The sequence below is a fragment of the Triticum urartu genome, chromosome 2A (assembly GCF_056163025.1).
Source record: "Triticum urartu cultivar PI428250 chromosome 2A, HENAU_Tu73, whole genome shotgun sequence".
Taxonomy (NCBI): Eukaryota; Viridiplantae; Streptophyta; class Magnoliopsida; order Poales; family Poaceae; genus Triticum; species Triticum urartu.
Genome location: NC_141874.1, coordinates 400,128,069 through 400,143,462, shown reverse-complemented (window position 1 = coordinate 400,143,462; position 15,394 = coordinate 400,128,069). Strand labels below are relative to the sequence as shown.

Sequence of the window (15,394 nt, the reverse complement as noted above, 5' to 3'; positions counted from 1 at the left end):
TTAGGCAATCATCGCAACATCCCATGTAATATAGATAATAAAAGGGGAGAAACATAGTTGGCTTACACTCGCCACGTCAATCAAAGTACATAAATAGCATTACAACATTCAAACACTCATGGCCCGACTACAGTGCCAAAATAAAAGATCAACCCAACATGCGACACGGTCCCGATCGCCCCAACTGGGCACCACTACTGATCATCAGGAAAGGAAACGTAGTAACGTTGAGAGTCCTCGTCGAACTCCCACTTGAGCTCGAGCGCGTCACCTGGAGCGGAATCATCAGGCCCTGCATCTGGTGTAATAGTAATCTGTGAGCCACAGGGACTCAGCAATCTCGCACCCTCGCGATCAAGACTATTCAAGCTTATAGGTAAGGCAAGGTAAATATGTGAAGTTGTGGCAAGCGACTAGCATATATGGTGGCTAACCTGTTCGCAAAAGAGAGCGGGAAGAGAGGGCAAAGCGTGAACGAGTAACTAGAGGGCAACCTGCGGCAAGCATTACTCCAACACCATGTTCACTTCCCGGACTCCGCCGAGAAGAGACCAACACGGTAACTCACACAGTTGATTCATTTTAATTAAGTTAAGGTTCAAGTTATCTACAACTGGACATTAACAAATTCCCATCTGCCCATAACCGCGGGCACGGCTTTCGAAAGTTCAAATCCCTGCAGGGGAGTCCCAACTTAGCCCATGACAAGCTCTCACGGTCAATGAAGGAATAGACCTCCTCCCGAGACATTCCGATCAGACTCGGTATCCCGGTTCTACAAGACAACTCCGAAAATGGTAAAACAAGTCCAGCAACACCACCCGTTGTGCCGACAAATCCCGATAGGAGCTGCACATATCTCGTTCTCAGGGCACACCGGATAAGCTAAGCGTACGGGAGCCAACGTAACCCAAGTTGCCAAGGGACGGCCCCGCACGGTGCTCTAGATTGGACCAACGCTCAGAGGAGCACTGGTCCGGGGGTTTAAAATAAGATGACCCTTGAGTCCGCGAAACCCAAGGGAAAAGGCTAGGTGGCAAATGGTAAAACCAAGGTTGGGCATTGCTGGAGGAGTTTTATTCAAGGCGGACTGTCAAGGGGTTCCCATTATCACCCAACCGCGTAAGGAACGCAAAATCCGGGAACATAACACCGATATGACGGAAACTAGGGCGGCAAGAGTGGAACAAAACACTAGGCGAGAGGCCGAGCCTTCCACCCTTTACCAAGTATATAGATGCATTAAGTTAACAAGATAATATAATGATATCCCAACAAGTAAATAATGTTTCAACAAGGAACGGTCTCCAATCTTCACCTGCAACTAGCAATGCTATAAGAGGGGCTGAGCAAAAGCGGTAACATAGCCAATCAACGGTTTTCTAGGACATGGTGGGTTAGAGGTTTGACATGGAAATTTGGGAGGCTTGATAAGCAAGTGGTAGGCATCGTAGCATAGGCATAGCAAAAGAGCGAGTATCTAGCAAAGCAAAGATAGTAGTGATTTCGAGGGTATGATCATCTTGCCTGCAAAGTTGTCAGAGTTGACTAGATCCTCAAAAGCAAACTCAACGGGCTCCTCGTTAGCGAACTCGTCTCCCGGCTCTACCCAAACAAGATAAACAAGCAACAAGGACACAATCAACCACGTGCAAAGCTCAAACAATATGATGCAAAGATGGTATGCTATGCGGGATGAGATATGTGATGCATATGCAAGATTTGACAAGGAAAGAATGAATCTGGCCTCAACTTGGTAATCCAAGTGTGCCATTGGAAAGGTGAGATGAAATCACTTGAAAACGATATAAAGATCGCCGGAATCGGACTTACGGTTTGGATATGGCAAACAATTCAAATATGGCCACGTTCTACGATTTACAGCAAGTAGCCATCTAGATGCAACAAGATGAACATGATACAGCACTCAAACCTGACAACAAAATACATGGCAGGGATCCATTCATGATGCTTAACAAAAGATGAACACTGAGCTACGGCCAATTCATCCATTAACAGGTTCAAACAAGTATGGCAAAAAGGCAATTGGCAAACAGATTTCAGACTTAGTGAAATTAACACTTGTCTGGAATTTCAGATCAGGTAGCACACTTTGGAGCATGAAAACTATATGCTACAGGACCTGAACATGGAAAAGTAAAGCATGGCATGGAGCTACTCAAAGAGCTTAAGAAAAGTCCCTTAGTGACCTTGAGCCAAAAGGGATCAGAAAATACATTTGCAAGCATGTGAACATGGCAAAAACATAATCAGTTCACAGACTTAGAGAAAAACTGGAGCATGCAAAACAGATGTCAAGTAGGCATGTTTACGAGCTTGATGCACTCACTACAGAGCAAGTCATGAAAATCTAAGCATACACCCATCAAGAATACACATTATACAAGCTAGACATGGCAAGAACAATAACATAGCATGCACGGATCAACTACAACATCCTCGGCAAAATCGCTAACAAGTAGACAATCTGCCCAGATTCACGAAATGACAAAAGTAGAGCTCGATTGACTCAAGCTAGGGTGCTCCATAATTGCAAACAAAGACATGGATGGATAGAGCACTACAAGATTAACAAAACATCCTTACTGATTATCCCGAAAAGAGGCACGGATCACTAGGAAACAACATGAACATATGGCATATTGAGATAAATAGGTCAAGGACTTAGTGGAAATGCTAAGTCCCTGAAATCAGCATTAACGAATGCTCCACTTTGCAACCTTGTGCTAGTCACCACACACATCAAAAAAAATACATGGATTGCACCTCTGGATAGATGGCAAAACATATAGCAAAACACATGTAGAGCTAATGGGCATATCATGCACACAATAATCATGGCAAAAATGACAAATATCTAATTGGAGCAGCAGATCTGACAATTATCTCAAATAGCACTCTTCTAACAGAATTTCGGGCATCAAGATGAACTCAAATGAAAATGATGCAATGAGATGAAATGATGTGCTCTCTGAGATGAACATTTTGATGTGCTATATGCCCAAAACGGAGCTACGGATGCGGAGATACGATGCGATGAACAAGGGCAAAATATTAGGGTTTCGGGGACAAAAAGTCAACCGATCCGAGATCCGGATCCAGATCTGGCCGCACGGATAACGAGGTTCGCCGGGACTTGAAGCTCGCCGGAGATGAAGTCGGCCGCCGGAGGAGAAGGTCGGCGCGGGGCGGAGACGGAGATGGCTGGAGCTCCCCGGGCGTGCGGCGGCGAGGAGCGCGGGCGGGGCGGCGCGCCGGAGCGGGGAGGCTCGCCAGCGCGGCAGCCGGTGGCCGGGCGAGGCGGCGGCGGGACTAGCCGGCGTTGGGGAAGGAGAAGGGCGCGGGCGGCGCCGGATCTGGCCCGTGGGAGGCGGCGGCTCGGGCCGGGGGGGCCCGAGCGGGCCTGGCGGGCCTCGGGCGGCGGCGGTGATGTGGGGCTCGCCCGGGCCACGTGGCGGTGGCTGGTTGGTCGGCGGCGGCGGGCGGACGTGTCCGGCCCGATTCGGACACGTCCGGCGGCGAGGGGATCCGATTTTTAGGGTTTGGACGAAGGGGATCCGGAATTTTGGAGGAGGGGGTCTATATATAGAGGTAGAGGGAGCTAGGAGTGTCCAAATGAGGTGCGGTTTCCGGCCACGCGATCGTGGTCGAACGCTCTAGATGATGGAGAGGGTTTTGGTGGGTTTTGGGCCAAAATGGAGGGGTGTTGGGCTGCAACACACACGAGGCCTTTTCGGTCCCTCGGTTAACCATTGGAGCATCAAACGAAGTCCAAATGGCACGAAACTTGACAGGCGGTCTACCGGTAGTAAACCAAGGCCGCTTGGCAAGTCCCGGTCCAATCTGTAATTGTTTAATCCCCACACACTAAAGAAAGGTAGAAATGCTCACCGGAGGAGAACGGAGTGCCGGAATGCAAAACGGACAACGGGGAAAATGCTCGAATGCATGAGACGAACACATATGCAAATGCAATGCACATGATGACATGATATGAGATGCATGGCAATCGACAACAACACACGGAGACAAAACCCAAACCCGAGAAAATAAAATAACTTAACGCCGGAAACGGCAAGAGTTGGATTACATAATCGGTAAATCATATCCGGGGTGTTACATGGCCGCCTTTAGGCGTCTCCCTGACTGAGGGGGCCCGCCACCCACGGGTCGTACTGACAGCTCGCTGTGGGTGACGTCATGGTCAACATGGCAACAGTGTCGCGCCGGACGGGTGATGGCCGCCCCGTACGACGCACTGTGGCCATGCGCGCTCCGGGATTCGGGGGCGGCAGGCTTCACTGTAGCCACGCCCCGTCTCATCGCCATTATGTGGGTGCAAACTCTGAGGGCACGATTCCGCCCGCCTGCTGGGGGGTGGCTTCTTGGAGCCGGCCCTCTCGTGGTTTTCTTCTCGAGGATTTTAGGGCTGGGCCGCCTTCGTGCAGCCGGCCTGAGAGGTAGCCAGCTGGGGGAAGGCGTCCCCACGTCTTGGATGTTTGAAGGCTCGATCGGCCTATGATTTTTCTAAAGAGCCAGGGGGAGCCGGCTAGGCTACCCGTGGTCATTTACTCCAACAGTAGTCCCCGAAGCTGGTTGTGCTCCGAGGCAGAAAAGAGACGAGAAACTCAATCAGCTTCCTATCTTGAGGAGCCGGAAACTAGGAGCCGACTTTGATCAGGTGCGCCGTCTTCTGGAGGGTTTCGAAGCTCGAAGGCGGGAACCAGGCGGCGCACTAGTCAGGCTGCTAGCTGATCGTTCATCGCCCGCGCGCCACATGGCACCCTATGGCCGGAAGGGCCTGCCAGCCCACGCGCGCGACGGGACGCCGCCGCAGTCTGGGGCCCGCCACTACCGGGCCCCGGTCCACACACGGATCTTCTGTGGCCCGGATGGACCGCGCGCCTCCCAGCGGCGGTTACCGCATGCCATGAAGGCGCAATAATCGTGGGGCGTGGGGGAGTGGGCGCAGTTAATCCCACGTCCCCCCACGCCTCGCCTCCTCGGCTTCGCCGCACGAGGCTATAAGTAGGGGGGAGGAGGGGGAGCGGCAAACGCTCGCACGCTCGCCCTTGCCCGCCCCTTCCTTCTTCTTCTTTCTCTCCGTCGCCACAGCTTCTTGCCGCCGCCCGGCTCTTCCGCCAATCTTCTTGGCTCGCCGTCGCTTTGTCGTGACAGGGTCGCGCGCCTCTCCGCCGCCACACCTTTGTTGTCGTGCCGTCCCCATGGCGCTGTCAAGCTCCTGGGATGGCTCCAACGTCCATGATGACCACGTGGACTTCCTCTGCCGGACGCGGCGGCTGCCAGGCGCGAACTACGTGCGGGTCCGTCTCGCGCCGGAGAGGGAGATCTTGCCGGCACCGGAGGAGGACGAGCGGGTGATCTTCCGCTCGCACTGCTTGTGCGGCTTCGGCCTGCCGGCGAGCGGGTTCTCCCACTCATTCCTCGAATTTTATCATCTCCATCCGCATCACCTCACGCCAAACATGGTGATGCTGCTGTCGGCCTTCGTCGCCCTGTGCAAGGCTTTCTTGGCGTCCTCCCCACCCTCGAACTCTGGGGGGAATTCTTCCAGTGCAAGCTTGGCACTGTCGTCACGGGCGTGCCTGCCCCTTGCGGTGCCTTCATCGCCATGCAGAGGACGAGCGACAATAATCCGTTTCCGGCAATCCCGTTGATCCAGTCGGTGAAGCTATGGCAGAAATCTTACTTCTACGTGAAGAACATCGCTCCGCAAGGCGACTTCGTCAACCTGCCGGCTTACGTAGCCGGCCCGCCGGCTGGGAGGCAGCCCTCGTGGTCCTACCAGGCCAGGTCGCTGTCTCGGGGTGGGGCCGCCTCCGTTGCACGGCTCTGGGTGATGATCCAATCAGAGGGTCTGACCGGGGCCGACCTGGTGGCCGCCTTCGTGGAGCGCCAGGTGCTCCCGCTCCAGGTCCGACCTCATATGATCTGCCAGATGAGCGGCCGCTTCGACCCGTGCCGGCTAAGCACCAAGGAGATGCCTCACGCCGAGGTGTCTTACATGGTGAACTACATTTCCAGTTGCAAGCTCACCGAGGAGTGGCAGTACGGCAAGGAGCCGTACTCTCGCGCCAATCCTCCGCCTGTGGTAAGTTTGTTTTCTTTTCTTCTTTCCTTCTTGACGGGTTCATGATGGCCGACTCCTGACCAGCCGGCTTGTTTTTGGCAGAATCCCATGCTTCCGCCGGCAACCGGAGCTGCGGGGGTGGAACGCCAGTTCCTCCCCGACTGCACGATGGACGACGTTGACGACCCGGACCTGGGGGCGGCCGCCATGGAAGATGACGTCGCAGGGGAGGGCGGCGAGGCAGGCGGCTCTGTGCTCGGGGCCGCCCTCGAGGACTGGCCGGATGATGTCGAGGCCGAAGTCATTCTGCACCGCCGACCGGCGCCCGATCATCAAGGCGCGGGCCCATCTGCCGCGCCGGCTGCTCATGGTGGCGCGCAGAAACGCCGGGCCGCGTCGACCCACTTCGGTAGTCGTCCAAAGAAGCCCAAGAGTACCGTGGCGGCGACCAAGCAGGAAGAAGCGGCCGCGAAGGCGGCCCGCTTCCGCAAGGTGGTGAAGCAGCCGCAGGCGGTTTCAGCGTAAGTGTCGTTTTTCTTACGCCTTTCTTTTTCTTCTTTGGTTGATATTCTTCTAAGCCTTCTTCTTGACTTATCAAACATGGCCCCACTTTCTCTCGAACGGGCCCCTGCCGCCTCCATAGTCGGACCCGCGGGAGGGTCCTCAAGCTCCCGCCGTGTAGATCCCCGCGCCGATCTCCTAGAGGCGACGGAGCGAAATGCGCGGGAGGCGCGGGAGGAGCGGGAGGCGGAGGAGCGGAGGGCGTCTCGGGAGGCGGAGGAGAAGTCGGCGGAGGCGCGAGTCGGCGCGGCTGCCAAGGCCCAGGCGGAGGTCGCGGCCGCGGAGAAGGAGGCGGAGGCCCTGCAAAACTAGCCTCCGCAGCTTGTCATCCCCCTCCGTGCCGCGGCTCCTGACATCCCAGTGCCCCCGACGGAGGAGGCCGGCCGTGGCCAGCCGGTGATGGAGAGGGAGGCGGCGGCGTCGCTGCCGATTGGAACGGGCCAAGAAGGCCGGACCGATGCGCCGCTCGTGGAGCCGGCTGGAGGCGAGCCGACTGTGGGGGCGGATCTTGTGGTCTCGTCGCCGTCTCGTCGGCGCGCGGGGAAGGCGACTTCGGCGCCGGATCCGCAAAAAACTATTGGCGCCAACTCGTCGGCCCAGGACCTAGAAGCGTCCAGCGATAGCTCATCCGGGTGGACGCCGGGCGGCGGGACGGCCGTGCTGAACGTGGCGGCGCAGGACGTCCGGAACCGGCTTCAGGCCCAAGCTACCGCGCTGAAGCAGTATACTCAAGAATTTCTCATGACGCGCACGGTGATCCGAGTGAGTCCTCCCGCTTTTCATTGATTGCTCCTGATTTCTTCCGTGGGGGTGCGTCAGTGCACCCACTGGGTGTAGTCCCCGAGTTCCGAGTCGGCTTCTGAGCAGGCGGCTTGGAACTTCTTGGTAGACTTTGATTGTCGTCTTGTTCTTACTCGCATCTCTTATCTTATCTGCAGGAGTATCATAACCTCCGCGCAGCTGCCTTCAACTCTCAGGCCCAGGAGTTGAATCAGAAAGCCACCGATCTGACCGAGAGCCGGAGTAAGTGCTTCATCTTTTGTCTCAAGTGGGGGCGCGTCAGCGCACCCACTAGGTGTAGTCCCCGAGATTCGGGCCGACTGCTGAGCAGTCGGGTCGGATCTTTTCCTGACGACTTCTTTCTTCATATCTGCAGGGGCCAATGCAGACTTAAGGAGCCATCTAAGCGGAGCCCAGACCGCCCTTCGCGCCAAGGAGGCCGAGTGCGCCACCCTGGCTCAGGAGCGCGATCGCCTAGCCAAGAAACTGGCCGACCAGGAGGAGAGCCACAAGGCGGCCCTGAAGGCAGCGCAGGAGAGCGAGGCCGCCCTCAAAGCCGAATATGAGACAGAGGCGGCGAACTGGGCCGAGGCAAGGCAGGCGCTGAGTCAAGGCTACAGCCGGGTGGAAGACTTAATCGACGGTAGACCGCCTTCTTCTTTGTTTCTTTGCCTGCCTCCTGCCATCTGGTTCATCTTTTGATTTTGTGCTGCTGCTTTCTTCTTTGTGCAGATTACTTTCCCGACAACTCTGCTGCCGCCTCCCAAGCCATCGAGGCCTACCGCGACGCGCGACGGCAGGGGCCGAGATCGCATCAGGTGCCGGCCGGTCACTTGAGGAGCAGCTTCTGGCGCTTCAAGCCCGCCTGCAGCCGGCCCACCGCATGCTCCGCCGTCTTCAGCGCGCCGGGGCGCAAGTGCTGGCCGCCCTCTAGCCCGGCGAGGTGGTTCCCCGCACCCCAAGTCGGACTGCCGACTGGCTGGAGGTCGCAGTCGGCCGCTTCGAGGCTTGGAAGGCGTCAGCGGCCCGGTCCGGCGCTGGGCGGGCGCTGGAGTTCGTCTGAGCTTGGTATCCTGGGCTGAACTTGGACCAGCTGAGCACATGGCGGCAGGAGGCCGACGAGGAGCTGGAGGCGGTGCGGCCGGCTATCGTCTAGCGCGCCTCGGCGATCGCCGAGTACACCGACACCAGCGCCTTTGGCCCTAAGGTGGATGATGCCGGCGTCGCTCAGCCGGAGGAGTGGTTTGGGCTGAACCCGGCAGAAGGTGAGGACTCGGCGGAGGAGATTGCTTCCAGCGATGAGGGCGAAGGGGAAGAGGGAGAGGATGGTGAAGATGATGTGCCAGACAGCGAAGCGACCAGCCCGCCTCAGCCTGATCGTGCCTCCAGCAACGAGGCGTGTGCAAGCACGCCACCTGCAAGAGGTGATGATCACGCCGAGACTCGCCAGCCGGCCACTCCTCCAGCCGGCACTGCCGTCTCCACCGACCTGCCCAACTCGCCCGTCGCTCCCTTGGCCTGATTTGTCGTCCTTGCTTTTCCTGCTCGTTACTCTTTTGAACAACTTTTATTAAATTTGCACAGTTCCACCCACTGGGGGTGTGTTTAAACTATGTTCAATGCTGGCCTTTTGAAGGTCTTTTGTGTAAATATAATCATGCATGTGTTTGGCTTCCGTTCATGTTTGCTTTCATCTTTTTGGCTTTTTCCTTTGCCGCCTTCCCTTGGCCACCGCCTTCCCAGCCGGACAGCTGCTCTCCAGTCTATGGCTGGAGAAGGACTTGGTTGTTTTGGGAAGACAAGTACTCGAGCTTTCTTAGATTGCAGCAAGGTGAACGGGAAGCCGGCCACCCGGCTGCTCTGGTAGCCGGTTGGCGGGATCGGGGGGCCGGCTCGTGTTATATAAGTTCGTTAGTCCTTAGCCGTTTTTCGTGTGGGCATCCTTTCCTGCCCTTGGCTCTTGCCAGTCGGACAGTCGATTCTTCGAGCTGCGACTTTTGACAAGAGGGGGCTTGGGTGCCGGCACACTACTTGTCTGACTGCAGGCAGAACTTTAGATATAACTCGAGGCGGCGAGTCCCCGGGCCGACTGGTCGAACTCGGTGCCGGACGAAAAAGCAAATGTAGTAACGTAATTGTAGGCATGATACTCATCTTTCGTAGATAAAAGAGGGTAGTCCCTGAGTGCTCCTCGGGGGACCCTTTGTCTCGTTCTTAGTACAAAAGGTAGCGTGGTACATACTGCTTTTTAACTGTAAAATCTTCGGAGGATATTGGTGTTCCATGGTCGTTCCGACTCCTTGCCAGAATCATCTCTCTTGCGTGCCTTCGGCTTCTGCGCGTCGATTAAGTAGTAGGAGTCATTGCCCAAAGCTCTGCTGATGACGAAGGGGCCCTCCCAAGGGGCCGAGAGCTTGTGCTGGCCGGCAGTTCGCTGGATCAGTCGGAGCACAAGATCACCCTCTTGGAAGGATCTTGGCTTGACCTTCCGGCTGTGGTAGCGGCATAGGCCCTGCTGATAGATGGCGGACCGGCTGAGGGCTAACAGCCGGCCTTCTTCCAGCAGGTTGACGTCGTCTTCTCGTGCTTCCTTGGCCTCCGCCTCCGTGTACATGGTGACCCGAGGTGAGTCGAACTCGATGTCAATTGGGATGACAGCCTCGGCACCATATACAAGGAAGAAAGGGGTGAAGCCGGTTGACTTGTTTGGGGTAGTGCGCAAACTCCAGAGGACGGCCGGTAGCTCGTCGAGCCAACAGCCGGTCGAACGCTCTAGTGGCACGACCAGTCGGGGCTTGATGCCGGAGAGGATGAGGTCGTTTGCTCGCTCGACCTGGCCGTTTGACTGCGGGTGGGCAACGGACGCTAGGTCCAGCCGGATGCCTTGTGTTGCGCAGAAATGTGCCAGTGCTCCCTTTGCAAAATTTGTACCATTGTCAGTGATGATGCTGTGCGGTATGCCGTACCGGGTTGTGATATCTGCGATGAACGTCACGGCAGTCGGCCCATTCATCTTCTTGATCGGCTTTGCTTTAATCCACTTGGTAAATTTGTCCACAGCGACGAGCAGATGTGTCATGCCGCCGCGTGCCGTCTTGAATGGGCCCACCATGTCCAGCCCCCAGATGGCAAAAGGCCAGGTGAGGGGGATGGTTTTGAGTGCAGAAGCCGGCAGGTGTTGCTTGGAACTGAAAACTTGGCACCCTTTGCAGTGTTTGACTAGTTCCTTAGCGTCATCCAAAGCAGTCGGCCAGAAGAATTCATGGTGGAAAGCTTTGGCAACGAGTGATCTTGAGGCCGTGTGGTGGCCGCATTCACCTTGGTGGATGTCCTTGAGGATTGCTATGCCCTTCTCTGGCTCGACGCAGCGCTGGAAGACTCCAGTGACACTACGCCTAACAAGCTCTCGGTTTACTATTGTGTATGCTCCGGCTCGGCATTGGACTTGTCTTGCCGAGATCTCGTCAGTTGGCAACTCTCTGTTTACTAAGAAGTTGAGGATGGGCTGGGCCCATGATGGAGCTGTGACTTCTTCTGCTGTCAAAACTGCTACTGTGACTAGGGTGGGTGGGCTGGGTGGTGAAGAGTTGGAGTCGGCCACTGCCTGTTGTGTCGATGCAGTCCTCGGGCTAGCTGTAGTAGCCCCCGGGCCGAGTTACGAAGTTCCCGAGCCGGGTGCGACTATGGCAGTCCCTGGGCCGCTTGTCGAAGTCCCCGAGCCGCCTTCTTGGTTCCCCAAGTCGGATCCGACTGCATCGGGGTCAGGCGGCACGAAGATGGAATCGGATTCTGGAGACGGCTTTATAGATGGCTTGAGGAGGCGGTGGAGAGAAACGCCGGCTGGTATAGCTTGCCGGGTGGAGCCTATTCGTGCCAGGGCGTCTGCTCGCATGTTGTCGGCCCGTGGTACATGAAGGAACTCGCATCCTTCAAAATATCCACTGATTTGCTGAACGAGGAAACGGTAGCTCGCCATGTTTGCGTCCTTGGCGTCCCAGTCACCAGATGACTGCTGGACCACCAAATCGAGTCGCCATAGCACAGGATCCAGCGGATGCCGAGCTCTTTGGCTAGCCGGAGCCCGTGTATGAGCGCCTCATACTCGGCCACATTGTTGGAGGCGGCAAAAGAATTTGCAATGTGTACTTGAGCTTGTCGCCCTTGGGAGAGGTGAGGATGATGCCGGCTCCCAAGCCGGTGTGCATTTTGGACCCATCGAAGTGCATCCGCCAATGAGTGGAGTTAGGGGCCGGTGGCAGATATTGGGTTTCGGCCCAGTCGACGAGGAAGTCGGCCAGTGCTTGGGACTTGATGGCGGTGCGGGGCTGGTAGAAGATCATGTAGGGAGCTTGCTCAATGGCCCATTTTGCCACCCGGCCGGATGCATCCCGGCTGCCTATGATCTCGGCAAGCGGGACAGTACATACGACCGTGATGGGGTGCTCTTGAAAGTAGGGCTTGAGCTTCTTGGCGGCGAAGTAAACACCGTAGCACATCTTCTGGTAGTGTGGGTAGTTTTGCTTTGAGGCGGATAATACTTCGTTTAAATAATACACCGGCCTCTGGACTAGCTGATCTCGGCCTTCTTTCTGGGCGCTGGACCACGATAACTGTGCTGACCACCCGGCTAGTGGCGGTAATGTAAAGGAGCATGGGCTCTTTCTCAGTCGGTGCCGCCAAGACAGGCGGCGTGGTCAGCATCTTCTTTAGCTCGTGGAAAGCTTGGTCCGCTTGGTCATTCCACTCGAAGTGAGTGGATTTCTTCATGAGTCGGTAGAGGGGGAGACCTTTCTCTCCGAGCCGGCTGATGAAGCGGTTTAAGGAAGCCAAGCATCCGGTGAACTTCTGGACGTCTCGTAGCTTGGTGGGAATCTCCATTCTCTCTATGGCCTTGATCTTCATCGGGTTGCACTCAATGCCGCGTTCGGAAACCAGGAAGCCCAGGAGCTGGCCGGCTGGTACTCCGAACACACATTTCTCGGGGTTGAGCTTGATCTGAAAACGGCGCAAGTTTTCAAATGTCTCTCTGAGGTCTTCCAGCAAGGTGCCGCGCTTCTCCATCTTCACCACAATATCGTCTACATAGACATGGGCATTTCTGCCGAGCTGCTTGAGAGAGGCATTTCTACATGCAACGCTGAAAAGTGGCACCGGCATTTCTCAAGCCGAATGTCATAGTCAGGTAGCAGAAAGCTCCGAATGGTGTGATGAAGGCGGTCTTCAGGCGGTCAGCTGGATCCAACTTTATCTGGTGGTAGCCTGAGTACGCATCCAAGAAGCTCAACAGCTCGCATCCGGGTGTGGAGTCTATCACTTGATCAATCCTTGGCAAGGCGAAGGGATCTTTGGGGCAGGCCTTGTTGAGGCTGGTGTAGTCTATACACATGCGCCACTTGTTATTTTTCTTCAGCACGAGGACCGGGTTGGCGAGCCACTCTGGAAAGAAAACCTCCATAATGAAGCCGGCTGCCAGAAGCTGGGCTATCTCTTCTCCTACAATCCTTCTCTTCTCTTCCGATAGTCGACGAAGAGGCTGTTTAACGGGTTTTGCACCTTCTTGGACATGTAGCTTATGCTCGGCGAATTCCTTCGGAACACCCGGGCATGTCCTTGGGGGACCATGCGAAGATGCCCCGATTCTTACGGAGGAAATCGGCGAGCTCGCCTTCCTATTTGCTGTCCAGGTTTGCCCCGATGGTGGCGAACCTTTCTGGATGCTCCGGGTCCAGAGGTATCTTCTTTGTTTCTTTGGCCGACTGGAAAGATCCTTGGGCATCACACCCTTTTGGGTCGGGGGATAGGGCCGACTGCTTGCCGGCCATGGCCACGACTCGATCCAGTATCTTCTTTTCTTCGGCAATCACGAGGGACTCGGCCAGCCGGCTACTAGCTGCCGCACACTCGAAGGATTTCTTGTAGTCTCCGGCTATGGTGATGATGCCCTTGGAACTTGGTATCTTCATCTTGAGGTAGGCATAGTGGGGTACAGCCATGAACTTGGCCAGAGCAGGTCGGCCAAGCAACGCGTGGTAAGGGCTTTCCAGATCCACTACCTCAAACCACACTGCCTCTCGGCGGAAATGATCCTTGTCCCCGAAGAGGACATCTATCTTGATCTTGCCGATTGGGGAGCAGGACAGGCCGGGTACGATGCCATGGAACACAGTCCGACTAGGCATGAGCTGCTTCTTCTTGATGCTCAGCTTCTCCATAGTGTCACGGTACAGTATGTTGGTGCTGCTCCCGCCATCTATCAGCACGCGGGAGAAGCGGGCAGCTCGCCTTTCTGTTGCGAGGGTGGCGTCCAAGACCAATGCGTAAGAGCCGGGAGACGGCATCACCTCTGGGTGATCGGCCTGGCTCCAGCTGACAGGCCTTTCAGACCAGTGCATGAACTCGGGGTCGTTGGAGGCGATTGCATTGACTTCTTGGTGCTGTCGACGCCGGCTACGCCGATCTTCTAGTTGGCTCGTAAAGACGACGTAGGCGGCATGTTCGTCGGGGAACTCGTCTTGAACGGCCCCGATTGCTGGTCGAGCGGCCGGCTGCGGAGGGGCCAGAGGCGGCTAACCAGTAGGCGGGGGCGGCGTTATCCCCTCACCCTTGGAGATCCGCGTGAGCCAGTGGCATTTTCGGGTCGTGTGGTTTGAAGGCTTCGCGCCGCTGTGGAACTTGCAGGGGGCATCAAGTGCTTGCTCATAGGAGAAAGCCGGCTGCCAAGCCGGCCTGCTGCCTTTCTGCTTCTTGGGCGTGGGCCGCCCTTCGGATTGTTCGTCTTCGACTGTGGCCACCTGCCGACTGGTGGAAGGCAGCATGGGAGCCTTGCGCTTGTAGTCGTTATGGTACAGGCGTCAGCTGGAATCTCCCGCCGGCATCTTGGGACTCGGAGCGAGCACCTTTCCGGAGGCGTCTACTCGGAGCTCGGTCTTCATTGAAGAACCGGCCGTGGTGTATTTATCAGCTATGACTAGCAGCTCGTCGAGGGTAGTCGGCTCGTCGCAGAGGAGTCGGTGCTTGAGGAGGGTGCCTTCTCGGCACCCGGCGGTGAAGTACTCTATAGCTTGAACCTCGTGCACCCCTTCGAAGGAATTGCGGAGCTCGGCCCAACGCGTGAGGTAGTCGCGGGTTGATTCATTGGGCCCTTGTACACACAAGGAGAGCTGTCGGGGCTTGAGAGCCCGCTTGTAGGTGCTGGTGAAGTTACGGATGAAGGCTTCTGTGAAGTCTAGCCAGCTGTTGACGCTGTAAGGCTTGAGGCTGTTGAGCCAGGTGCGCGCCGTGCCTTGGAGCATGAGGGGGGCATACTTCACGGCAACACGCCTATTGCTGTTCGCGATGCTAACCGCAGTGTAGTAGTCGATCAACCAATCTTCCGGCTTCACGGAGCCGTTGTACTTGGGCGTGTCTCTTGGGAGCGAGAACCCTTTGGGGAAGGGCTCGTCGCGGATGCGAGGGACGACGCAAGGCGGGCCGATATCATCTTCTTCTTCCAGAGCCAGGGATCGCGTTAGGCCGTCGATCCGGTGGCGGGCATCATTCTCGCCGACTCCTTCGCGGCGGCCCAGTCGGTCGCTGAGAGTCGGATGCGTGACAGGCGGTGGGGTAGGATATCTCTCCCCACGAGGCGGAGGAGGAGGGTCACCCCGCCACTCCACAGCTCGAGGGCGGCCTTCTGCGTCACGCTCGATGGAGATTCGAGTCCGGCTGCGGCTAGCAGCCGGCTCCTTTTCTTTCCTTGCGCGGGCGTTGCCCGCAGTCGGCGTTCGGGACGTCGCACCGTGCTCTCGGCATGGGGGAGGACTTTCGGCGCGGGCACCGGCTTCATGCCGCTCTGTGGCCGCGTCGATAAGCTGCTGGATGCGTCTGGTCATGTAGGGGAGCTCGTCGGGCCCCAGTCCATTCAGCTCGTCTACGGCCGCCTAGGCGGCGCGTAGATTCTCG

The 15,394-nt window shown here is 56.7% G+C and overlaps 1 pseudogene; it reads left to right on the top strand.

Annotated features, from left to right (window-relative positions):
- Positions 1 to 8,336: 8,336 nt before the first annotated feature.
- On the top strand, positions 8,337 to 8,975 carry LOC147985256 (uncharacterized; annotated as a pseudogene).
- Positions 8,976 to 15,394: the final 6,419 nt, after the last annotated feature.